General features: G+C 45.0%; 1 protein-coding gene across 1 annotated transcript in view; it reads right to left on the bottom strand.

Moving 5' to 3' along the window:
- Iqgap2 (IQ motif containing GTPase activating protein 2) overlaps positions 1-27,901 on the bottom strand; it is a 274,420-nt gene that overhangs the window by 193,185 nt on the left and 53,334 nt on the right. The gene's annotated exons all lie outside the window — the stretch shown is intronic.

The following is a 27,901-nucleotide window of genomic DNA, read 5'->3' as shown; positions in this document are numbered from 1 at the left end:
TCACTGAGTGCTTGCTGGGTTTAAGGATCATATCCAAACTTTCATTTACCCTTCATCCTCTGCTTTTCACTATAGCTTGGTAACACGATGTGCCTGAGATTGGAAATGAGAAGGCTGAGGCTCTTGGTAACTTCCTGAACCTCAGTTTCCCCATCTGTCTGTAAGTGGTTGTGATGGCGTCTGTCACATACCCCAAAATTTGGGTGCATTCAATGAAGAGGAGACAGGAAGCAATCTGTGGAGTTAAGTTTTATACAAACATGTGACATTAAGAGCGTGCTGGAGCCAGGCTCTGTCCCACATGCTGACTTGCTCTGGGATAGTCAGCATAGATGAAGATGGCGGGCTCTCCAAGGTTCTCTGGCCTCATTGTTTGGTAATTGAGAGAGAGGTCTCGAGTTGGGGATTTAGCTCAGTGGGAGGGCGCTTGCCTAGGAACCCAAAGGCCCTGGGTCCGGTCCCCAGCTCCGAAAAAAAAAACAAAAAAAAAAAAAAAAAAAAAAAAAAAAAAAAAGAGAGGTCTCATTTTTACTATTGGATGACTGATGACTTAACTCTGACTTGCTAAGTTTTGTCAGTTAGGGCATAGTTGGGAGGACTTAAGGAATATTCCGAAATCTAGTTCTCCAAGCTTGTGCCCATTGGAAGTTAAGACATGGAGCAGCCAGCTCGTCTGTGTGGAGCACAGAAAGGAGTCATGGGTCTGCTTAGCTCCGTAAGAGGGGCATCTCGCCATCCTTTCTTATCGCCTAGATTACAACTGCACTGCCCAATCACCACTTTGCTCTGTAGTCAGTCTAGTCTTCCCGTAGCAATCTCATCTTGACGTTTGTGATACCGACTAGAGTCCAACCACTGCTCAACATTTTCCTACAATCAGAGTTGACTCAGCTAACTCTAAGCTGAGGAACAGCCAGCAGAGAACGCCCAGCGCTAGAACGCCAGCTCCAAACAACCCCACAGAGGGCGAAGGAAAAGGCAAAACTAGGGAACGGCTCTGAGTGAAGCAAACGGCACTGTTTAGACTCCACAGCAGAAGAGACTCCAGCACACCAGGCAGGGCGACTGCAATCATCTTGGAAGTGCCTTTAATCACTCACTCTTTACAAAGTGACTCCTGAGCCCCCGAGACACTCCCTAGATTGGAAGATCTCAGCTAATAGGATTTTCCAGGAAGACAGCCATAGGCTCCATGTGTTCCAAAGTGTGAGGGCAGAAGGCAGCGCTATCAGCCGTTCATCGTTAATTCTGGACAAACACAGTGTGGCTTCATTTGCTTTCCAGCCAATGCGATTAAAATAGACGCCAATGCTTTCCTCAGCGACTCTCCGCTGTTTTCTAAAATAGCACATTTGCCTGTTCTGTGTTGGAATATGCAAATGCCAATACCATTTGCAGCAAACTGATGCTTTCCACACAGTCCCCCCAGGGAGGCCACACCTCCCCTGACCTGTGCTGGCCTCTAACCATCCTTATACTGGCAAAGTGACAGACCGACACTTTTGTACACCAGGAACTAGACTGGTCACCACTGTTTCTCGCTTGTCTTTCTTCTTTTCCTGGCTTGGAAAGGAAAGGTGCCATGAACCTCGTGACCTCGGGGACCTAAATGCCACCAACCAAAACAGGGACAGGATAAGAGTGAAACTTTGCCAGCAAAGCTTCCTAGTGAAAATCAGCCCCACCAACACTTTCAAGGTAGTCTTGAGAGACCCTACTTAGAGGCTCCATAAAGCTGCAGGCAGACCGCTGCTCTATAGAACCAACACATTGAAAATAACAACCAAGAGTAAGCTGTGGACGTTTACAAGACAGAAAACAAACATGCCGTTACAACAGTGCTCCATGAACTGACCCATCACTTACCAAGTCATGCTGTTCTCGTTTGATGCTTTTGAAAGAAAGACCATGCCTCTCCTGCAAGCAAGATGTTCTAATGAGACCCATCAGGCTGGGCATGGTGGCACACACCCTTAATCCCAGCACTGGGAAGGCAGAGCAGGTGGGGCTCTGTGAATCCAAGGCCAACCTGGTCTACACAGCAAGGAGAGAGAGAGAGAGACAAAGAGACAGCAGAAAGACAAAGAAACCAAGGCAGACAGACACAGAGAGAAACAGAGACACACAGAGAAAACCAGAGACAGAGAAAGAGGCAGAAAATAAGTTCTATCTAATTTCTTTTATAATTGATGGTCAGAAATCTTTAACTAAAAATTGTCAAAAACAATGTAAAAAGATCTAAAAATTTTCCACAGTCTGGGTCACAAAACTTACTGGAAACTTTGCTTGTCCTAAGCATTTATTGGCTAAAGATGCTGAGGGAACAGATAAAGAGGACAGAGAGGTAGAGAAAGGAAGAGAGAAGGACAGAGAGTCAGAGAGAGACAAGAGACACACAGATTTATATGTCAATATCTATACCTATCTATCTATCTCTAAGATAGACAGATATAGTTATAAAGATAGACATTAGATGATAGATTGATAGATGATTGATAAATGATATAGATGGTATATAGTTAATAGATGATGGGTGGACAGATAGGTAGATAGATAGATAGATAGATAGATAGATAGATAGATAGATAGATAGATAGATAGATAGATAGATCAATGATAGAGCGGTAAGCAGACAGACAGATGAGCCATCAGATTGCCAAGCCATTCTGTGCTAAGGTACACCCCACTCCAGCACTGCCTGACAGTGGTCCTATGAGGAAAGAAATGGCTAACAGCATTTCACAAGTGGGAAATTTTCAGGTCCAAGAGTATAAATAACCCATTAAAGGTCACCACCAAAATCAGGAGTCTAATCCCAGACCTAGTGGCTGGGAAGGGCTTGTTTTTTCCACTGTTCTACACTGATTCTATTTAGCTTTCTCTTTCAATAACCTGTTACATACTGCAAATAATGCTGGGGCATCTTTTAATCAAACCTCTTGCCTTTTGTAAACCAGTAGGTAGATCATTTAAAGAAAAGGCATTATTAAAGTATTATACTAATGGATATTCTATCACATCGCTAAGAATTCTATTTCTATATTCCAGACTGTTCAATATTTATTTTCCTGAAAACGCAAGTAATTTTTGTCTATTATAAAGATGCAAGGAATTCTGAAAAGTGTCAAGATTCTCTGTTGCTTAACCCAGCAATAAATATAATCAGCATTAAGCAAATTTATATTCATTTATACAATATATACTTTACATGTTACTTTGTTACTCTGTCTGTTACGCAAAATCATTACCCTTTGCAAACTTAATTCTCAACGATAAACACACACCTTCATATTTATAGGGTTCCTTCAACCCGTTACTTCCTCCCAAACCCACAGGTTCCTCACTTCTCACATCTGTAAATAATGTGGTAATAAGCTTGCTTGGAGAAGGATCTGCTGAACCCCAGTTCACCTCCACCCCCTCGGGAGAATCTCACTTAACTCCGACCTGAGGAGCACTGATGTCTGCTTTCCTTCGCTCTAATAGTAGCCGTATGTTTTAGTCCTTGCCAATGTGATCAGTGAAACGGGATGTATTTTCTGACTACTCCAATTTGCTGAGCCTGTATGCATTTCACGGTTCCCACTTCTTTAGTGTGCGTGGCCCATTATTAAAGTAAGCAAAGGGGTTCTAACTAACGGAGCACTCGTCCCGTGTTCTTGATGGTCATTGCCCACCACAAACACTCAAGCCAGGAATTTAAGCCCCCTGAGGCAGGTGAAGGCTCTATACAGAGAACCCCACCATAGGCTTCTGTATAATGGTCTCAGGACGTCCTTACTCCAGGGAAGTTGCGTGTGGCTCTTGGGTGGCACATCTTCCTCCTGCTAAAGAAGGTAGCCAGGCAGACAGGAGCAGGCCAGAGGATGACGTCATGTACATCTACCCCTTTTGTGGTTGGATACATCCTGACCAGACAGACAAGTCATTAGCTAGATGTGAAGTAACCAAGGAAACCGCTCCTGTATTTTGGTAGCTGTGTCTCCCCGTGGTTAAAACACCCCCCAGTGAGGCTTGGTGTCCTTGAAGCGAAGATTCGGTTCTTTCAGTCATATCAGATGGTGACAAAGAATTTTCTGAATGTCTACCAATGCCACAAAGAAACATTCTGGTAAGCAGTCAAGGAAAAGCTGCATGGATACCTAGGGACTAGAGCATGTATGGTACAGTCAGGTGAACCAAAGTGGTACTCAAGGGGAGGAACACAATGCTTCCATCGGAAGACAGAGGGACTGTGAGAAACCTCTTAGAACTCCCAAGGCAGAGCCAAATGGGTCTGCCACTTCTCCTTGGGCCCAGCCTGCTCCAATCTCTCTCTAGGATGCACTGTGCTCTGCTTTCGATGAATAAAATTCTGCCTAAACTATGTCCGGGCTGGATCCCTTCCTTCAAGAAGACAGGAAGCAGGGAAAACCTTCTCCAGTGGGTAGCAGCACAAGCCTCGGGCTGATTCAACAGGTGACCCAGGCGGCCTGTCTTCAAGATCAGATCATCTTCAAGCTGCCCCAAGCAGTTCTGTTTAGTCCAAGAGCAGGATGTAGCCCCCCCCAACCTCTCTTGCAGGACTTTGAAATGGAAATGAGGAGACTGGTCAGTAGAAGGGACCCAAGGAGAAAGAGAGATCAAAGGGAGTTATACAGCTGGCAGACGTTCAGAGTCCAGAGCACAGCTTTCTGCTTCCTGCTGCACCTTTTCAACATTCTGTCCTTCCCCAAGTTCTGCTCCTAACACTCCTGGGAGGCCAGCAAGTGCCTTTCAAGACTTGAGTTGGCATGGGAAATCCTAAGATCCAAAGGGTCTTGGGTTTTGTTTGTTTGCTTGCATTTTGTTTTGTTGTTGTTGTTCTGTTTTGGTTCGGTTTTTTGATAAGCTTGGGTTGCTCATGCCCTGGAGTGCAAATCTCACCTCTAGACTCTCAAAATCACACACCTCTGCACTCCAATAGCCTGACTGAAGAGCACACCTCAGATGCTGCCCCCCTGGGATAGCCCAGATCACAAGCTATCGTTCCCACCTCTATCCCCATTTTCAGGTAGATTCTGACTTTTCTCTTGACTTCTCTGGTTTTTTTTTTTTTTTAACTTATAGGTATATTATACATCAATTTTTGTGCTATGTGTGTATCTGTAATTTATAGGTAGAGTTTTTTTTCTTCTTCCCCAGGACCAAGGTTTTAAACACCTAAAGGAGATAACTGCTCTGAGAGACAGGTTACTGGTCTATGTAACCAATATGAGAACAGCTCCTAGAAAACACCCACATGTTCTATGTGGAACCTTCCTGCAGCAAGGGAGTGAGAAGGTAAAGTGGAGGGACTTAGAAGACAGAGGGCCATCTAATTCACAGCTCCCCATAGCGTCACCCTTCTCCATGGTGTCCTCTCTGAACTCCAGAATTTCCTTAACACCTTTCCTTTTTAAATGAAGTTGGGGTAGAGTGAGAGTGTATTGTTATATACGTGTGAGTTGGCATGTATATGCACATGCATGGTACAAGTGTGTGCGCCTGTGTGTATGACCACAGAAGAAAACCTAGCTGGGTGGTGAGACATATAAAACACCAGCAAAACCCTCTGTGTGCTTTCCACAATGTCTTTTCATATTGTATATTTGCTACTTAGAGTTCTGTGGGGTACACGTGTGTGCTGGAATGCCAAAGGGCACGTGACAGGGGCTTCAGAGAAAAAGGCTCACGGTGGAAATGAGGGCGCTGTCACTGGTATTGTCTTTACAAGGCTTTACTGATCTATTGTAGCCTTACAGGTCACAGATGCTTCAGAATTTGTGATTTAACCCCTCTGCCAGCTGGTTTTTTTCTTTGAAAAGCCACCCTCGCATTTTCTTCTTAGTTATTGTACACATTTTACAAAACTGCCCTTAAAAATCCCAGAGAGAAACTGCCATTTGAAGAAAAACAAAAATCAGGAGGAATGCATAATTTATTTTTATACAGGATCTCAGAAAGTTTGAGCAAATGTTCTTTCTTGTGATGAAGAGTTACTCTGTAAGAGGAAGTTAATTAGACCACCTACATCATGGCAGATAAATCACAATTTACTCAGCCTCATCTCCCTGGCCTCCTTAAGCCAGACTGGCCTTACGGGAAGTAGGTCAAGTGACGTAGCTTTAGACACAGGCAACGCGGACACAGGATCAGGATGGCAGGGGTCAGGTCCCACTGGGTTCGGTTTTATCTTTTAAAATCTTTATAAGCTTTTTATTTCTCTAAGGTTGGTAGTAATGTCTTTTCTTTCTCTTTTTTTCCTGTAAAAATAACTTTTATTTATCTATTTAATTCAAATTTTCATACATGGCTGGGCAGGGTGATAGAACTTTTCATCCCGTCATTTAGGAAGCAGAGGCAGATGCACCTCTGTGAGTCTGAAGCCAGTCTGGTTTACACAGTGAGTTCTAGGCCAGCCAAGGCTACATAGTAATACCTGTCTCAATTCATTCATTCATTCATTCATTCATTCATTTTATATTCATTCTATTTCACACTGAGACACTCCCCTCACATCCCATCTTTTCTTGGTCCTTTCTCCTTCCGTTTCTCCTCTCTGTTCCTCTGGATAGTTCAGTTTCACCTCCATTTTGCGTACTTGGGCACAGGTTGAACCACAAAGGAAAGACGTGACATTTGTCTCTCTGAGACTGGCTTAATTAATTCATTCAATACGACTATCTCTAAACAGTGTCCACTTTCCTGCCAATGACATCACTCTATTCTCCCTTTATGACTTGAGAGATCCCACTATGCATGCATACCCAACATTTTCTGTATCCATTTCTCCCATGTTGGACATTTGGGTTGGTCCCATGGCTAAGCTAATGCAGTAGATATCAATATTCAAATATCTCATAGACATGTTGGTGTGGACTCCTTCAGATGGACACCAGGAGTGAAACAACTGGGTCATACGACGGAGACCTACTTTTAGATTTGGAGGTTGCAGGGTTAAGTAGCATGGTTGGGTGACATGTGACTATTCTGCTTCAGATAGGTGACAATCTGACATGCTGTCAGGCAAGCTATGGGGAAAGCCCAAGGGAGAGTGCTTCAGGGAGTATGAAGAGCCTAGAGGACATTGTTGGCCTAGGGCAGATGAACAGAGTGAGAGGCAAGTCGGGGAAAGCTGATAAGGGATAGATAGTGCCTTGCTACAGTTTTCCTTTTTAGTTGGAATGTGGCAGGGCCATTGCAGGGTTAGAGGCAAAAGCAATGTTCCTTGACTTAGGATCTAAAAAGATCCACTGGATACATAGTGTGAGAAGGGATGGTGGGTGAAATCAGAGGCAGGAGATAGATCAAAGGAGCTACCGCGCAGGCCCCTGCAACACACAAAGGGCACTGTGCTTTACAGTGTGAACGAGAAGCAGATCTCAGTTCCCGAGAGCCCATGGTCCTGAGGTTGCTCAGATCAGTGGATTAGCCTCCAGGTTGCTATTTTCTCATGATTGGGTGACAGGTGAGGTGTTTTGGCTGTCCCCTTGTCTAAGGAACTTCTGTGTCCACATCACCTAGCACCAGGTACTCAAGTTCTTCAGGCAAGTGTGCATGATAGGCCCAGGGCTGCGCTGGGTGACGATGCCTCCTTGCCTGGACCGCTCACTGCAAGAATTTCTCAGCTCATTCTCCTCCTTTGTTCTTCAGAGCTCTGTTTGCTTCTTCCATTTCTTGGAGACTGTGAAACTGACACCGGTAACACCTAAACATCTTAGCCTAGCAACCATAGCTCTCCATGACCACCTGCCTAGATCCTCCTCTGCCCTCCTCCACAAAGTCTAGAACTGGAAATCTCTGCCTCAACCTTTTGCCCAAATACCTTGACCCATGCAACACTAATCCTTTCCTTGTGAGCCCTCCTTCCTCCCCTACAGTTTATAGAAAGCCCATTCATCCCACGGCGGCCCAGGGCTGCCTTTTCATACAGTCTCTGACTCCGGACACATATTCAGGCTCACCCCACACTCTGGGAGGCAGAGCCACTCCCATAGCTCACACTTCAGAGAAGGCACTGTCCACAGCTCATGAAACCCTGGCCCACTTTATAGTCCCTCTGCTTCCCAGCACTTCAACTTTCTTACTCTCTAATGTAGTAGAAAACTAGCAAGCTCCCCTGAATCTATTCTGAGGACTCACAAGTATCACCAGCATTACAACGTATCCAGACGGGCTGCTTGGAGTTAGTGCTAGGGGGGCCAGCAGGGCTGTCTCAGTATAATTGTAATAAGGTGATGACTCCCCAGGGCATTGAAAAGACCCCTCCTTGGCTCAGAAGGAGCCCTGTGTGTGTAGAATTACAGTGGCCGGAGGGGGATGGGCACCAGGAGCTCAAGGAAGAGGAGGGGTGGTAGAGGAAGAGGAGGGGTGGTGGAGGAAAAGGCACAGCATGTTTGGAGGCAGACAACAAGCTATGCAGAGAACCTCCCCCAGCACACTGTTTGCAAGCAGGAGGCGAGTGTGTGAGGAGGGAAAGGGGGTTGGAACAACTGGGGTGGCTAGATGTTCCCCTCCTCTTCAAGGGTTCGAGCACAAGGCAGGAAGCACAGGTGAACAGTTAGGCAAAGATGAGGAAAGTTAAAAGGGGTTCCAAGTATCTCCTCAAACAGATGGAAAGCTCCACAAAACCAAACACTGACCAGTTCTACTTGGCACAAATCACAGACCCAGCCATGTCGTTGCATGGCTCCATATTTTAATGAAGTCTGCCATCAAAACCATCCTCATTTTTTTTAATCATGTTTGTTCATTTCTTCCCTCTTTTTATTTTATTTCGTTGATGTTGTCGAGTACAATTTTCTTCTTATGAGAATTGAACATTTTGGAAACAATAATTCCATCATTTCTGTCCCATGCACCCTCTTGCTCTCCCTCAAATTCATGGCCACGTATGTGCATAGACACGTATATACATTTATTCCGAAATACATGAGTACAGCCTGCTCAAGATTGAGCAGAGAGCAGCACACACGTGCAGTTAGTGATAAACCACAACAGGACCAGCCACAACAACACCGATTAGCCTCACATGATGACATGACCATGACATACACCACAGCAAGGACAAGTCCCAGGGAGACGCCAGCCTTCCAGGAATAAGAGACAAGATGAGGCCATTTGAAAGGACACACGAATCATGCTCGTTCCTGTGTAAAGATGCAAGCATGTCATTGAAAGTTTCCAAGTGATAAGCTCAAGGTCTCAAACAAAGAAGTTGTAGGAATCTGTAAGGCTACGTATTCTAAACAGCAGCCTCATTCTACGGGGCTTCCTGACGTACCTTCCAGCTTGCTGATGGAAAACAAGGTGTCTAAGGGTACTTGGCTCTGTGGTATTACCACCTTCATGTAAACTGGTTTCTCTAAAGATATGCTACCACGTAGACGCCATGGTATTTTTACATCGGAACCGTCATGTATGAAAGTCAGGGTGAGAGTAGCAGTCGTCAGCTGGCAAACTGAGAAAGGATGACGACACTGCCTAGAGTACTACCTACCGGAACAGCAGCAAGGAGAATGGCTTTGTCTACGGCCACATTTCTGCCTTAGGCCTAGTCTGGTCCAGGCTGCCTCACTTCAGTGGTACTTAGAGGTTTTTATGCAATTCATATCAAATCTTTCTCTCCCTCCCTGTCTACCCCAGGGCCTACAAGTCCCAATATTCTCTGAAAGTACTCCAAACACTGGTATTTTTTAGATTTAAGGCATTACTTGTGGATCGCTTCAGGACGATCATTGGTAGATTATGGAAAAACCAAAAACTGGTGACTGCGACTCAGGAACTCAGGAATGACACTCAGCTACAAAGTCACCTTCCACTAGCCACCAGCCGCCCCTCACCATGCAAATGCCCAAACGGGCTTAAACCGTGAGCTACTTCAGCGCTAGGCCTGATTTGCTTTGTGAATCATCTTCAATCTTGCTGCATACTCAAAAACAGTTCTTTTCAACGCTGGCTGGCGAGCTCAGCCAATCTTTCTCCAGGGAAGCCAAGGAGCGTGAGAGGCTGCATAAGGTAATTTCCATTTCAATGAAAATCACTGCCTAGACCGACTGGAGATTTCCACCCAGCCTTCCAGTTGGAGGCATACATTGAAAACACCAAGTGGGCTGCTAGCAGGGCTCTCCCCTCCCCGGTGTGTCAAGAGCAGAGAAATGTCCCTGCTTCCGGATTAGCAAATCCCACTTCAGTGTGATTCATCTGGAAGGTGGGTGGTGCAGCCTGGTGCGTGTGTGGCCTGTACACTGAGTGCATGTGGCCGTGGGGGTGACAGGGAAAGGAGAAACGGGAGACGGGATGACTCTTAAGAAAACCATAGCCTCATTAATTCAAAATTTCTCAAGAAAAACTATTCTTTCAGAACACACATGTAGGAGAGAAAGGAGGGAAAGATGAAAGGTCACCTTAACCAGCAAAAAAAACACTTTCCTACAGAAAAAGTTACTTCTTGGTCTAAGAAGCAGCCACAAGCATGGGAGTAAGGTCCAGAAAACAAGACTACGTGGGTTTCTTTCTTGATAAAAGTCTTACCTATAGCTCCATGGGAGAAGGACCTACCTAGTAGGGGTGTAGGCCTGGGTTCAACCCCTGGCATGCATGCACAGGTGCACATGCGCACACATACCATATACAACTGACTTATAATAGCCTCATATGTTTAGAAACAACACACGTCAAACAAATCCCTTTGGAATTTTGACCTGTCATGTCATTGAGCAGCATTGAGGATCAAAAAGAAAAAAAATAACATAAAAGAGGGAGGGCCAGGAAAATTACTCATTAACATTACTCATTGACATGCAGAAGACCCCGGGTTCCCTTCCCCATGCTGCTCAAACGGCGAGTGACAGTAAACAGCAGACTATTGTACGGTACCTGCAACAACATGGGTGGATCTCACGAGGCATGGCAGCTAGAAGAGGAAGCTGGACACACAAAATGGTGGACGTTTGAGTTTTACAAAGCTCAAGAAAAGTTGATGGATGAGGATGGCAATGAAACTAGTGAGACTGGGCACAGTTTTGCACCCCTGCAGTCCCAGCAAGCTTTTCCAAACCGCTTCAGTGCCTTTTGGGGCTTTCTGTTCATGAGGGGAGCTGTAACCTACAGTAACAGTGCCAGGACAGAACAAAGGGCAGACAGATGCAGGGTCTAGCTGAAGAGATTGCTATCCAAATTCATGTCTAGTACTTTAGAGGGAAAAGACCCCACTTTCTAGTCTTCAATCTTACTGTATAAGAGGAGAGGAGGAGAGGGAAGGAGGAAGGGAGAATAAGAGAAGAAACAGAGAAGGGAGAGAAGGAGGAAAGAAGGAAGGAAATATTAGTACCAAGAGCTCAACTTTTATCTTAGTGTAATCCTAACTGTACCCCTCATTCAAACTGACAAACTAAATATCAACAAACACGCACAGATATCAGACATTGAGTAAAAGGTAGCACCTTCAAAGTGACAGTGCTTGGCAGAGAACATCCTGTCACACGTGTTGGTGACCACATACACATCTAAATATCTTACAGTCCAGGTAGACTCTGGCTAATGCTAGTGAGAAAATGGAGAAAATGTGCTAAGTGTGGGAAACAAGAAGACAGCAGCAAAAGTGAGAATATCGAAGCAGCTTCACTTCAGCCACCCGTTTTCTTTTAACGCCACTCAAACATAAGCTCAGCTTCTTTTGAACGGATTCTAGTATGGCGGTTTGAATGAGAAATGCATCCCATAGCCTCCAGCACTTGAAATGTGGTCCCCAGTTGGTGGTGCTATTTGAGGGTGGGGATTAGGTACTGGGGTCTTCATAGAAAGGTGTCCCTGGAGAGCTTAAAGCCTTTCCTCTTCCAAGTTTACCTCTCTGCTTTGTGTCTGACTTTGAAGATGTAAACTTTTGCCTTCCTGCTCCTGTCACTAGGCTCCCCGGCTTCGATGGAGTCTTATCCTTCTGGAACAGAACGCCAGAAATGGTCTTCATTCCGTAAGTTGCTCTTGGTCATGATGTTTTATCTTAGCAACAGGAAAGTAACTAATAAAATCATTTTGAGGGTACGAGGGCATTTTTATTCCAATAATGTTTTAAAAGATCATGGAGAGCTGAAGAGTTAGATGGTTCAGCAAGTAAAGGCTGCCAAGGCTGATGACCTTATGACCTGAATTTGATCCCCAGGACCCATAAGATGGAAAGGGAAACAACTGCTACCTATTGTCCTCTGATCTTGATATACACAACATGGTAAAATGTGTGCCCATACATATATGCACGCACAAATAAAAGTGGAAAATATCAAAGATCATTGAATTACATTAGCCTTCTGTGCTACCAAGACTAATAACCCATTGTAAGGACATGATGTAGGTCTGGGGACATGGCTTGGTGGCAGAGGGCTTGCCTAGTATGTGTAAACCTCTATAAGGAGTAAATTCTATATAGCTGACAAAGTTTATATATATATATATGTGTGTGTGTGTGTGTGTGTATGTGTGTGTACATTACATATACATATTATGTAATATATATGTATATATAATATATACATATATATACATACATATATAATATATATATTATATATAATTGTTTGGAAAAACTTGTACCTAATCACTTAGTACCTAATCAATTATTTAGTACCTAAATACTTAATGTCATATTGTGCCAGCATTTTGCCACAGGGTCTAAAATTTATGTGTCAAAGAAGAGAATGAATTTACTTCAACCTTAAATAGTATACTAGTATAAGCCTGAACCATAATTAATATTGTAAGCTAATCAATGGGTAAAATTATACGGCGAGTGGGAAGAAATGAACCGGGCAGAATTTTAAACCCATGAGCTGATAATATTTATGTAACTAAATGAGACTGATTTTACTTCAAGGATGGCTAAAAATTTCCATGGTAAGTTGCACAAGTTATAAACCTTATATATTTTTAGTCCCTGGCAACTCTTTTCTTGAAGGTTCAGTGGATACTGTTTATGCCAAAGCCAATTCTTCCTCTGCATGCTAGAGGAAATCTACTGCTCGAACTTCTTTGAGCACGTCTGCATGAGTACACTGGCTCGATCTCATCAACGTTGCCATGGCAACTCTAGCTAATTGGGCCTTGGCTCCATGTTTAAGGGTAAAGAAAGGTGAATCCAAACAAGAAGGACTAAGTTTTTACAGAAATCAAAAACCAGAATGAGTGTTGGGGAGTGTTTGATAATAGGCTGTGAGAAATTCCAAATTAAGACACAAAGGAAAGACGTGTTTTAAATATGTCAAACACCTAAAATATAATTAATGGGAAGTTAGACACAGTGGCACAGCCCTGTAAACCGAGCACTCAGGTAGGTAAGGTGAGAGGTAGGTAATGTGTGTGTGTGTGTGTGTGTGTGTGTGTGTGTGTATACATATATGTGTGTGTGTGTGTTGTGTGTGTGTATATATTACAATACAATACAATACAATACAATACAATACAATACAATGAAAATGAAAATGAAAAAGCTCACTCCTGGCCTCCACCCTGAGGCATTTTTTTTTTTTTTTTTTTTTTTGGCAGTGCACATTTTACTCATTCAACTCATTCAATTTACCAGGGAACAGTGTGGAATGAACAGTGGTCAAGAAGGGCACACTGGGGACCTACCCAGCATCCAAGCAGCATCTCAGACCTCCAAGTTACCTTCCTTCTCTATGATCGTGTGGTCTGGAGCCCCCCTTGTATAGGGGACATTGCTATACAAAGAGATGGTGTCTACTTTTTAAGGAGACAGGACTCTCCGCAAAGGATGAAGGAGCCCAAGATGTTGGAGTTGGGGGGAAAGCATCAAGCTGATGGACAGAAACCAGTTGGTACCCAGACAACCCTCCTCATGAGGGGCCTTTCCAGAGCTGCACCCAGCAACCAGAGCCCGACCCACACATGTACAGCAGCCGGACTAGAGGATTCTTGTTTGCCTGACAAGATACTGGTGCTGTGTGAAACCACCCTCAGGAGCCTTGACAGTGCTGCTCTCTTCTGGGCCTTGGAAACCTTTCTTTGCTTTTTTTTCTTTGGGACATGAGCATGTGACTCAGGTACACATTTGAAAAAAGGGGGGGGGGAGGACCTACCCATTGAAATGCCTGGGGCCCATGATGGATTCAGTCCTAACCTGTAGGATGATGTCATACAAGTGAAGGCAGATACAAGATAGAACGAGGCCTGTCATTGGACAAGAAGGAAGGATGGGCGGGAGAAAAGTTTGAGGGAAGAGGAGGAGACTGGAACGGAAGGAGACTGGAGAGAGGAAGCTGCGGAGAGATCATGGAAGCTGGCGTTAAGATTCTACTCTGCGTATTTACAGGTTGTTATGAATATTCTTAAGGGATGGATGTGCACAGGGCTTTGTATGGTTAGGTGGGCAATTATATCTTATCAACTGGATTAGAGGTTATTGTGTTGCGTGTTCTTTCTTATGGCAATTTAAGTTCAAGGTGGCGGCTGGGACACCAAACTGCCACAGAATTAGGATGTGTATGTCTGCCATGGTGGCAACCTGCCTTGGGAACTGGATGGGTAGAGAGACTGCTGCCAGGCTGAGAGAGAAGCCTTCGGCAGTGCGATATGGGATGGAGCAAAGCGAGTGAGAGGCTTTGCTGACTGAGATTAAGATATCTACCAGATACCGTGGGGCACTACGGTGCAGTACCTAGAATGGGTTAAAAGATAGCCTGTTATTTTTTTATTTATAATTTTACACTGACCACTGTATATTTGCTGGAACTCAGATGTCCCATAAGGGATAGAAGTCAAAACTTTAATCAATGAGATAGTCTCTGATCACAAAGGACTTGTAGTCCTTCCGCCAAAAGCCAGTCTGCTCGAACTACACCCCAGTTACTTTTAAGTAAAAAGCATTCGCATTATTCTTCTGCTAAAAATAAATAAATGAATGAATAAATAAATAAATAAGCAAAAGATTTATATGATCTGAAGAGAGTACTACCGAGCTGCTTAGAACAACATAACTATGAAATTCACAAATACACAGATGGAGAAACAGTAGATGGAAATACTCATTCTGAATGAAGTGACCCAGATCCACATTCTTCTCTCACTGGTGGCCATGAGCACTGAGTCTTCAAATATGTTCCATTTGGAATACCCACACAGGTTAGGATATTAGCAAGGGTCATGGGGCGGGGGCGGGGGCGGGGGGAGTCCTCCCAAGGGAATGGAGACAGAAACAGTGGCGTGAAGGGGTACAGGAGAATGATGGGAGGTTGAATTAGGATGGGAGAGGAGAGGGAAGGGTCCTGGACGAAAAACATGGAGAGATAACTAACACTAAAGACATTTTTGAAAACGTCATAAGAAACTTACTACTGTAGAAGCTTCCTAAACACACACCCACGCACACACACGCACACATACACCTCACAAAGAGTGTCAGTGCAGTTACCCTATAATAAGTCAACAATGTCCCTACTGTTTTCCACAAGCTAACAAAAAGTTCAGTACCAGAGACGAGTGACCTCTTTTGGAGTTATTGGGGGACTTAAGGTCTCAGAGACCCCGCCCCCGAACATCACAGGCTAGTGTCCATCAGAGGTCTGCAAATGGCCGAGTTGCAGAGAAGGGACTATAAAGTGCTCCCCGCTAAGTGGGAAGTCTGCCAGGCCCCGCCATGCAAGGCTTACAGACCATTGCAGAAAGTGAGAAGGAAATACCGCAAGAGTCAGAGCAACAATGAAGAAACTGGTTCCTGGACACAGCAGGCATCTGCACATGCAAGCTTACAGCCATCGAGGCAGTACGCACAAGACCTGTACAAGCTCAAGCCCGATAAATCCCAGCATGGAGCGGGAGCCGGGGCCCCCTAGCTGAGGGGATACTGGCAATCAGTAGCTTGTAGGAGAGGGGAAGCCAGTTCCCTCTAAGGATGTGGCCTGTTGGAGGCTGACTAGGCTCTAGTGGAAAAACCATATGCCCAAGAGCGTGTAGGCAGCACAAAGTTAGTTAGCGAGTTAGGCAGGTAGAGAGAGGAAGGGTAGGTCTGGGAGGTTCTCAGAGAATAAAGATATATGGGGGGTGGAAAAGCAAGACTGGAACAAAGGAAGCATTCCCAGTATCCGAAGCTGGACGTTCTCTTAGGAGGGGAAGGCTATTCACCAATCCTTAGCCATCCCATAGGCTGAGGGCTAAGGTATCATGTCAGCATGGGAACAGAGGGATGGAGACAAGCATGATGGGACAATCTGGACAAAAGCAGACACGCAGAAAGCCCACCCCTCAGGAGTGAGGACCTGAGGCGTGTTAAGAATTCATAAAACATGGCATCCTGTCCCTGGGCTGAGATATTCAGAAGGGAAGCCTGCCACCTTGATTCCCCTGAGTCCAGGAAGCCCAGGTAACCTGCTGCCCAGGTTATCTCTGACCTGGGGCTAAAGTCCAGCTCTACCCAAGCCAGGCCAATGAGTCAGCTCTCCTCAATCCCCTCATGTTCCCTCCTGAAGCAGTCCACAGTTCTTGCCATAAAACTTAGATCATGGGCAGAATTGGCTCTCGTTTGGTTTGAGGATTTCCTTGATGGTGAATTTTATTTACCATAAAAAGATGCAATTAAGCCGTGTGTATGGATTTCCGCATTTAAATAATCAGTTCCTTCTCTCTGGGTGCTCTGAGTGTCCTGTGCAGTGTGTGGAAAGGCGCTATTTACAGAAGGAAGATTGCACTTCTCAGACATTCCAGGAGCCTCATTCTCCCCTTCATGACCCACCCCACCTATATTTGTGCTAGACCGAAGTAAATGTGCAAACAGCACCCATAAAAAGCAGCTGAAGGTGCACATTCTTCATCTCCAATTAAGCCAGGAAAGCCTGGTTCACAGCTGCTTCTATTCCTGAAAATGTTTTCATAATAAACAATGGAGCTTAAGAGCCATTCCGTTCCCCGTCACCACATTCTACAGTGTACGCCAACATGGCTGCGTGACTTTTGGCCTGGTCTTCCCATCACAATGCTGTAGCACACAGGCATGGGGCACAGATGTACTCTTGGGACCCATTTCACAAGGTGCTCTGCTCAAGATCGTACAAGGAAGAAACCCTCCAGGCTCCATCCTCTGTTCTAGAAGAACAGCAGCAGCCAGGGAGCTCCACACCTCACAGTCAAGGCCAACGAATGTCTCCCCTGTTCCTGTAACCTTGTCTTCCATTGTCTCTGCAGCTGTGCATAGCGAATGTCTGAGCCTTGCTCTGGCTGGGAATAAAATCTGGCCTGTAAGTTAGTACCGCCCTCCTCTGTGTTCCAGTACCACCCTCCTAAAATTAAGAAGCGTGGATATGTCTTATCTACTTCTACCAAGTCTAAAAATAAATGACCGATTTCATCAGTTTGTCACTAAGTCCTTTATTAAAAGAAAAGGACAAAAGTGATATAAGTTGATGTAGATGTGACTGCAGATAACTTCCTTATGACTATCAGCCTGAGAGTAGCTTTGGGCCCTCAGCCTAGCCCTGTGGGTCCCTTTGCCTTGACCTCAGCCTCAGGAATTTTGTTCTAGTTGTACAACAGATAAGACAGCTATACAAGGTAATGTACGCTTGGACCCATTTCACAAAGGTGCTCTGCTCAAGATCGTACAGCTCTTCAGTTCATGAACATGGTAACTTACTTCTGTACCCAAGCCAAATCCCCTGAGATGGTAGGGAAGCTGGAAAGGTCATTTGGGAAGATGAGACCACTCACAGAAGAACAGAACAGAACAGAACAAAGACCAAAATATCTGAAGCTACCTGCGTATGTACGACACAGGAAAGCTGAAGTTTCTCCACCTGCTGTTTTATTAACAAATGCCCCAAGAGAAGAAAGAAAATGATTTTAAAAAGGACTTAGCAAACAAAACAAAACATCAAACAAACACACACGTGATGGTAATTAAAGAACAGGGGCTTTCTGCAAAGACCTGCTTCTCCATTCCCCCGCTTGAGCCCAGCCAGCACTGTATGACAAGTTATCACCTGCTATATGGCCAGACCAACATGGATCACCTTCTTACGGTCGAAGTCTCTGCCCAGCCCCTCCCCTGCACAGCCATACTCTATTGGTACAGAAAATGACTCAACCACCTCTTCACGTCTCCTCCTCCTCCTCCTGTCCTTGGCTGAGTCTGTGCTTTTCCCTTCTGTCCCCTGTGTATACCCAGCCTGGGAGAGCCACGCAAAGAGGGAAACCATCCACTCATTTTTTTTCTTACTTTTCCAAAACTAACATAGAATTCTGTACGATGTAAATAGATCTCATTCCTTTGCCTCAGATGCTAGACAGCTGGGCACAGTCAGTTTATTGTGTAAGCTTTCTGAGCCTGGGCTAACCCATCCTCAGATCTGTATGCTTCGCAGTGAATGTGGTTCCGATCACTTTGACCATGGCCAAGGACCAGGACTCAGTAAGTTCAGAGGTTTTTCATGAATCTTTTATTTCATAATGTGCAAAAGGAGTGGCTACCAGACATATGCCATATCGTATGAACTGGAGAGGGGCACCCAGTTCTTCAGGATCAATACTTCCAAGAGGCATGACATATCGCTATGGCATGAATATGGCCCCCAAATTTCATGTAATTGAGGATACCCAGTATTGACCTGTCTTTACATGCATGTTCACACATGTGCAATGTATCTAAGTGTATATGTGAATACATACAGACACGCACACACTAAATCATGAACTCTGACAAGTTATTTGTTTAAGGTATCTGTCCCAGCTAATGAGTTAGTTATTCATCTGGAGCAAAAGTATTTGATGGGCCCCTCATCTCAGAGAAAGCAGGTCTCCACACTCTTCATTAAGCTGGGCTGGAAAACTGGAATCTGTGACAGTGTCAGCCATAGATGCTGGTGCTTCCCCTCCAGAGCAGCGTGAGTTAAATTTTACAGGAACGGTTTGTCAGAGTGGACACCTTCTTGCACCTGAGAGCTGGGCCTGCATTCTCTCAACTAAAATTGTTAGGGGTGGTTTCAGCCTAATTTATCTCCACTGGTCAAGCTGACCCACGACGATTCTAGATACACTCATTTGCCTCCCTCAGCCCTCCCCAGTCTCGCTCCAAATCTACCCACTCCTATCCTACCCAAGTGCTTCTGTAATGCCTGATCTGTACAAAAATACAACTGTCTCTTTCAGTTGTTTAAACTTGCTGTGCCCACTTAACAGCTTTCCCCTTTCCCTTCATGATGCCACGTCAACCCTCTTCAAGGCAGCTGTGGCCCCCACATCCCCTGACTCACAAGACTGAAGCATAGACATCACTGTGTTCCCCAACGTTTCTCCTAGACCACACGGCCTCCATTCGGGATGAATAGGCCAGTGACTGTCAAACTCTAGTCGGGTCCTGCCTGGTCCGAGCTCCAGGACTTCCCTTTCTCACCACACGTGTTCTTTCCTGGACGACTTGTATCTGGTGGCTTTAAGAAAGTGGACAACCCTGGCAGTAGCCAGAGGCCCAGCTGGAAGACTTCCTCCTGTCTCACCTCCAGTCCAGCTCCACCTAGGCTCCACCCCACCCTGGAAACACCCGGCCTGTGCAATGCAGGCTTCCAGATCTCTGACCACTGCCTGTGTTTATCGGTTTCCACTTCCTTCTCCTTCAGAATCCTGCCCTTTATCCTCACCATGCCACCCCCATCTTACCCATTCTGGCTTCACTAGCCTCTATAGCCAGATTGGACCTCCAGGCTGCCCAGTTTCAGTGATGTTTACATTACCACCATGGGGTCTTGGTATCCCAGGACTTTGTGAGAGCCAACATTACTGATCCTGAGGCCTAGCTACCTCATTCATCCCCATGGGCTGATAATGAAAGTTATGTGAACCTGATGACGGGCTTTGCAAAGAAAACTTAAAACCTTAGTTGGCTCCTCAAAACCACTCCCATCCATTCAGTGTAGCCCTGTATACCCTCCCCCTTTCCTCCCATCCCCCAGGAAGGAGGAATCCTCTGTTCTTTCCATTAAAGCCAGATGGAATGGCCAGAAGCAGACGCTAAAGTTGCTTCTATGTCCCCGTCACCAGCAGGAGGCAGATGCAGGCAGATCTCTGAGTTCAAGGCCAGCCTGGTCTACAGAGTGATTCCCAGGACATCCAGGGCTACAGAGAGAAACCTTGTCTCAAAAAATCAAATATATATATACAGACCAAATATATATGGTCCATGGACCTGCTCCTAAGAATTATCTTTTACACCATCTGGGAAAGTCTCCCAAGCAACCCTTGTAACCTTAATTGTAGGATGTAACTGAAGTTGGGAATCACCTCCCTAAGTTTCTTTTTCATAAATGGTATAACTGTCTACCATACACCATGCGAAATACCAGGCAGCTGAAAGAATTCACTGCAAATTAAATGACAGAAAAAAAATAAATAAATAAAGTCAAGGGATATGTAACCCAAGCCAGGCAAGACACAGGGGGAAGAGTTTGAAATAACGAAAGACGTTAATTTCTAGACTCTAGTTCTAACACTTAAATGGATTTAAGTTTGTCACAAACAACAAGGCAATGACAAAGACAACGCACAGGTAACTCCCCTTACTAAAAATTCAGTCTCAAACTAAGGACTTAAGATTGAATTTATCAAATGAATGTTATATTCATTTTTACTATAGAGCTTTCTAACTAATATCTTCCTGACCAGCATGACTTGGAGAGACTCACAGAGGAAAAGAACATTACCCAACAGTCAGAAGACAGTTTTCCTCATTCCAAACTTACCCCTAAACCCACCACAGATAGGGATCTCATGACCCCTGAGGCTAGGCGCTCTGCACAGGATTTGGGACCTGGCCCCATCTGTGGAACACATTACCTATACTGAGAAAACAAATAGAGGCCACTTGACATTGTACAGCCATTCTGAGACGGAAGAGCTAAGGAATCTGCCATGACAGTAAGGATCCTATAAAGCTCCCCCTCCCTGGCCACCTGCCTCCCCACTGCTTCCCTTAGACCCTGCACCGTGAATAAAGATATTGTTTTGTGAGTTTTAAGCATCACAGCATGAGGCGGCCTCTGGTTCACACAGGAAGGAAGACTCTGCCGTGGTGTTTGCTATTCATACCTTTTGATGTCTCAACGAAAAGCCAAGCACGCTGTGAAACCAGTCAGAACAGTGACAGAGCAAAAAGATGACTGATGGGAAATCCATACCTAACCAGCGCGAGGGATGAATGGAGGCTCTCTAGAATGAGGAGAAAGTCTGTAGTATAGAACTTGAAAATTCCTATGAAAACTTGATAGAAAGAAGAAAAGAAGAGACATACAAGGCAAAGCCCTCCATAAACGAGTCCCAGCTGTATACCACTCAGGACAGAACAGCTAGGTACAGCAGGGGTGCGTGTTTGGAATCTCAACCCTTGGGATGCTAAGGCATGAAGGTCATAAAGTCAAGGCCAGCATGGGCCATGAGAGAGAAAAACAAACAAATAACAGACACCACACAAAAGGGAGGGGGACGAGGAAGGGAAGGAGAAGAGAGAAAGACAGGGAAGGAGGGAAGGGAAGGAGAGAAATAGATAGAATGAGGGGGGAGAGAAGTAGACAGACAGCAAGAAGGGTAGTAGGAGAAAGAGCCCTAAATGTACAATGATGCTAATCCCACTAAACTCATAAAGTAAGAAGCAATCAGGAGCTGGAAGCCTAAGTCCATGAAGAATAAAATCCCAGGCCAGTGTAAACTTATAAAGCTAAAGATATGCAGGTAGCAGGGGTGAGGTATGCACATGAATACCTGCAACCCTAGTCCTTTAGAGACTGATGCAGGAGGCTACCAAGTTAGAAGCCAGCTAGGGGTATATTTCTAGATACAGCTTGGACAATGCAGCAAGACCATGTTGATAGATAGATAGATAGATAGATAGATAGATAGATAGATAGATAGATAGGTGGGTGGATGGATAGATGATAGAGAGATAGATAGGTAGATAGATGGTAGATAGACAGACAGACAGACAGAGGGAAGGAGGGAGGGTGGGAGGGAGGGAGGAAGAGAAAGGAAGAAGAGGTGGGGTAATGTGTTAATGCGTATAGTCTGACATCAGCATTATAGCTGTTTGTAATGGCTTGTTGGCTGTGACTTTGAACAAGTACTAAAGTCTTTTCAGGACTTGGCTTTTTCACCTATAAAATGGGGGTGATCCATCTCCCCAGGACAGCAAGGAGACTTGAGAATCCCGTGCGGTGAGTGATCCGGGTCTGGTGCCTGGTGAATGGTCGCTCATGGGACACCCTTGTTTGTAAAGTACATCTGAGACCGTGGAAAGTTTCGAGCCCCTCCCAGGCTTCCAACTTCGAAGAGTCTGACAAACAAACACTAGCACTGGGGGTCAAATAGCAGTTGCCTAACTTGTCCTTGGCCCGAGATTATTAACATGAACATATCTGCTAGGTGCCTATCCACCAACACACAGCCACGACTAGAACACACAGTACGTGGACTAAAACGGCAGCAGCAGCAACAACAACAATAGCAGCAGCAGCAACCCCTTCCAAAGAGGTGTCTCATGACCAGCCTTAGCTGCTAGAGACCACAAAGTGAGCACCTCACAAATGAGTCAAGCATACAATTTCCCAGTGTCCTCTGCTGCCCACATCTGGTCCTCCACCAAGGCTCCTTCCTTTACATCCTTAGCCACTATGCCTTCAACTGCAATTGCATAGTACCTCCTCCTCGTCACCACCTAGCTGGTGACCTTCCTCTGCTCTAAGTACTGCAGGCCATCCACGGGAGCTGGCTGGCTGGCATCTAGTCTCCTTTATAGGGCCATTTCACATTCCCTTTCAAGGTAACACAGCTGAGTCCTTTCTTCTAGAAGATTCCTTACCACCACCACTCCCCCACCCCACCCCACACCCTGGCTGGGATGTACCTAGCCTTGGTAGGCCTAAAAGGGCAGAACCCTGCTATGTTTGGTGTTTTGGTTAGAAAGAGCCCCAAACAGGCTCATCCACCCAGCAGGCCCTCCTCTCGCCTGGGAGCCAGACCTGAGAGAGCCCACGCTGTGGAAAATCCCTACTTTCTATCCCACCAGCCAGGACATGGAGTAATCCTGTGTTCTTTCTCTTTCCCTCAGCACATCTGAGATCACAGCCAGGGGAGGACAAAACTGGGGGCGGGGGTGGGGGAGCACAGTTACCATTGAAACAAGACAGCTGTTTAAAAGCTGTAAATACAATTAAGGAATTCCTTAAAACATTGTATAGAGCAGCAAGTCCCTTAACAAGCTGCACGCCAAGGTATTATCCTCTAATTTCCGAGTTTTTACTAGCTGCGTTTGTGAAGACATCCAAGGATAGAGTGTCCTTACAGATAAGGACAAAGAGACCCATGGATGGCGAGGGAATTCAGAGGACTCTGTGAAGGATTTCCCAGACATGACCATCTTTTTGTTGTTGTTGTTGTTAAGTAAGCATTTATTCATTGTATACTGAAACCACCTTGTGGGTTTACTTGCTTAAACATTTGAAGTATGTTTTTGTCTTTTGTTTGTTTGTTTGTTTGTTTGTTTTTTGAGCCCAATTCTCTAGCCTACATGCTAGATCAGGTTAGAGCTTGAAACTTGATTTAATCAAAAAGGTGTCCTTTTGGTTGTCTGTATTGTAAACAGGACACACAAGCAATCACACCCAATGGTTCATTTTCTTCCTTTCCAGGGAAACTTTAAAACAAGAACCTATCCCAGGCTTAGGCACACTGAGAACAGCTTTGCCCACGTCTAGTTCTATCAAGTCAATATTTCTACACAGGCCCTTCCCCAAGGGAAGCCCTCCCCCCAGGCATACACACTTATTTTTAAACTCAGGGCAGAAATTAGTAAGCACAGCAAAATTTGTGTGTGCACTTTATTCCTTCCTCAGAAAAGAAATAAGATATCACAGGGACCTTCCTTGGGAGATATAATAGTAGCCCCATTCATAACTGGGTGCTCAACTGTAATGTTCAAATTCCCTGTCCGTTCCTTGCCAAGATTTCTTCTCCTGTTCTCTGACCTTCCTAATGGCCCCGGTTGGATTTCCTGATTCCTCAGCCTTGAGTTCTCTCAAAATGAACCTTCAGACTCAAGACTTTTTTTTTATAGTTGTCCCCAACAATAGACTGACTTTCTTAAAATGTATTCATTTTCATGACTCAAAATACATTTCACATAAATCTGTAAGAAGTGCTAATTCCTTAAATAAAAGGAGTAACTTTTCCAAACAGTGGGATTTCTGGCATCAGCAAGAACCTTTCAAAGCCCATAGGAGCAGTACACACTTGCCCAGTCCTGTGTCAGCAAAATCTGTACCACAAAGCAGCTATAAAGCCAACTTGCAGGATATCTGAAAGGAAAACTTCAAAGTCCATTTAGTCCTAAATTATAAGACAGAAGAGGGAACTTGCTCAGGGCTGGGAGTGTAGCTCAGTGGGAAAACGCATGAGTCATCTGGAGGGGGGCCTGGGTTTTACCTCCACGGTACTTAGTACCCAGGACTTAGTACCACATCAGCCAATTCCTAGTTAGGTGCCTGTCGGTAACAGAAGGATACACTCACCACCTTCAGCCCCCGGCTAAATGTATCTGTTCTGTGGTGAACAGCAAAGAAGACGGGTGCACAGTATGGAATATAGCTTCTAGGGTAGCCCCTGGATGTCTCCTCTTCAGATCCACTGGCCCGTGGAATCTCCTCATTTTGAACATGGCCCAGCTTTAGAACTTGATTCTAGTCAGTAAGACATACCAAAGAGGATAAAAAAAAAATCACTGCCTTCTATCTCGTGCACTTGCTCTGGTAGATGCTTACTAGCTGTGCCCCAGTGACTGGCAACTGAGGAGGAAAGATTCTGCCCACCAGCATAGGAATGGAGGTCCCTGGTCGAGAAGCCTGTGAGGGCCAGGCAACAGCACCAAAGGAGTTTGAAGTGGAAGTGCCCGGCTGGGAGCCTCGAGATGCCTGCAGCCTCCTGAGAAACCCAGAACCCAAGCATTCATTCAAGGCTATGACTAGATAGAAAACACCTGTGATTCCACCAAGAATCACTCCTCCACCTTATGAACATCACTGAGAACCTTCTCCAAGCCAGCCTGCCTAAGACCTTCAATCACATTCATTAAGATAATAACACACCAGAGAGCATCCAATGATTTTTTTTAAAAGTGTGTCCCCATCGCTACGCTCAATTTTAGAACATTTTTTTATCATCCTCAACAGAAATCCTGATGCATCCCCTGACCCATTCGCTGCTCCTCGCCAGCCCCCACCAAGGGTAAGGACCAAAGCCTCCATCTCTACAGATTTGTCTACAATACCTTAGATAGATATTGTAATATCTATTACAACTGTAATATCTATTACAACTGTGATAGATATTACAACATGAATCTGGGCGTCCTATTTTTATGGAATTTTTATACTTTTATAATTAGATATTTCATTATGTGGACATACTGTATTTTGTCTATTCATTAATTCACTGTGGATAGATTCGGGTTTTATTTTTTACTAATAGAAATAATGGTTTATGTACACACTTTTGTGTGAATAGAGGTTTTCAGGGCTCAAGAGTACGCACCTAAGATTGGGACTGTTACGTCACATAGCAACTCTATGCTTAATAATTTAAAGACTTCTGGATACTTCTAGAATAGCAACACCATCCTTTAACAGTCCAGCCAATAATACGCAAGGCTCTAAACTTGGCACGTCTTTGGTGATATTTGTTATGACTTGCCGTGTGTCACAGCTGGTAGCAAGAAATGATAGTTCAACTGTTTTGATCTGTAGTTCCCTAGTAACCAATGTGGAATATCTTCTCATGCATGTACCAGCCATTTGCTTATCTGCTTTAGAGAAGTCTGTTCCTAAGTTTTGTCTGTTTTAAAATCAGAAGGCTCTGTTTGTTTGTTTTGAGACAGGGTCTTCCTTTGTAGTCATAGCTGGCCTGGAACTCTCTATACAAACCAGGGTAGCCTTGAACTCACAGAGATCAGCTTGCCTCTGACTCCCAAGAGCAAGGATTAGAGACGTGCGCTACCATGCCCACCTGACCTCTGTCCATTTTAAAATTAAGCTCTCAACCTTGTACACTACAAGTCCTTAAATCAGATACACTCTCTTCGTACTTTCTACTTAATTTTACGTGTGTGCCTGGGCTGCGTGTATGTCTGTGCACCATGTACATGCCTGGTGCCCATCAAGGCCAGAAGAATCTGATCCCCTTGGAACTGGAGTTACAAATGACTGTTGCCCACTCTGTGGGTGCTACAACCAGAACCTGGGTCCTCTGCAAGAGCAGCAACTGCCGCTACTAACCACTGAGCTCTCTCCAGCCCCTGTGTTTCCTTTATAGAATCTTCGGACTGAAACAAAATGGCAACTGGGACTTAGCTAGGGAGTCATTGAGGCTATAGAGTAGTTTAAAGTGTGTGTGCACATGTAAGTATGCATGTGTGTTTTACTGTGATTGTGGATATTTGGGTGCCGTAGCACAAGTACAGGGTCAGAGGCAACCATGTGTGTTGGTCCTAGCTGGCTTTGAGACAGGGTTTTATGCTGTTTACCACTGAGCACGCCAGGCTAGTTGGCCTGTGAGCCCTGCTTCCCATCTTGCTGTAGGAGACAGCCATGCCCAGCCTTGGAAGCCCAGAATCTGAATTTAGGTGCTCATACATAGATGGCAAGAGACTGAGCCATCCTCCCAGCTCTGAAAACTTTGTGTTCCTAGTCTTCAAAGACACTATTTTTGAAGAAGAAGTTTCCTTCAAAGAATCTGGGGATTACCTTTATGACAAACTCATAAAAAGAGAACAAAATGTTCATTAATGACCTCCAGGAACACCGAGGGGGATAGCATGTTGTAAAGGCTCCCCTGTGCCACTTTCGACACGCTGGAGAGCAGCTACGGTCATGCAAGCACATACCACCAGACGTCTGCCCCGTCCCCGCATTCACACAATAGTCCCCCCTTTCCAGTGATTTAAAAAAAAAATAGGAGGGTAGGGCAAGTGGCAGTGTCTTTACCACGCCATTTACAGAGCAAAATGGGACTTCCCCAAAAGATTAGAGAACCTGCCATAGTCACACAGGCACAAGGTAGGACCGGGAAATCTGGAGTATGCTCCTCTGCCCAACGGCGCTCTTTCCCGCCTACGTAAAAAACAAGGCACATACCTACCGAGTAGAACATGTCACAAAGAAAAGCAGAGTCGCTCCTCTAATTCTCAGACTTTGTCATGGGATGTACATCACATGTGTGTCATGACATGTGCATCATGTATTTGGGTGCCTAGGAATCTCTTATTTTGTCTTTTAAGCAAGAATTTGATTTAGTGTGTGGGTTCACTAATCCTACGACGACAAGGACACTTTGGTGTTCTCTGACCTAAAAAGGCAGACTGCGCTGATGTGTTAAATAATTCTTAAAAGTCGCACGGCACTGTTAAAAGATGAAACAACACGGAGAACTCCCAGCAAAGCAATGACAATACCAAACTAGACCACATGTTAGGGCTTTATAAAATACGGAGTAAAATCCTCTTCCCTCTAGCTTGCCATTAGCATCCACGGGCATTTCGCTGAGTGTTCGTTGGCCATGGAGATTAAGAGGGCACCTAGCCCATCTGTCTCACAGAGTGGTACATGAAATGCTAACCAGCAGCCCTGGCTCAGCAAAGGGCAGAGTCCTCTGGCGCCCTCAGATAAAGAGGCATTTGCTCTTTGGACAAGTATCTTCACTTTCTCTTAGTAGAACTCAGCCAGCGTTTACTCACACAGTCTAGAAGAGTCGATGTGGCTGATAGACAACATACCCGGTGCCCACACACCCACAAGTTAAGGAGATTGCGGTCATAAACCCTGCATCGTAGTTTAGTGACCCACGGACTTCAGTCACATAGGTCATTGTTTCA

This window comes from Rattus rattus, chromosome 3, assembly GCF_011064425.1.
Source record: "Rattus rattus isolate New Zealand chromosome 3, Rrattus_CSIRO_v1, whole genome shotgun sequence".
Classification (NCBI taxonomy): Eukaryota; Metazoa; Chordata; class Mammalia; order Rodentia; family Muridae; genus Rattus; species Rattus rattus.
The sequence above is the reverse complement of the archived record's forward strand: the minus strand, read 5'-3'. Positions and strand labels throughout refer to the sequence as shown.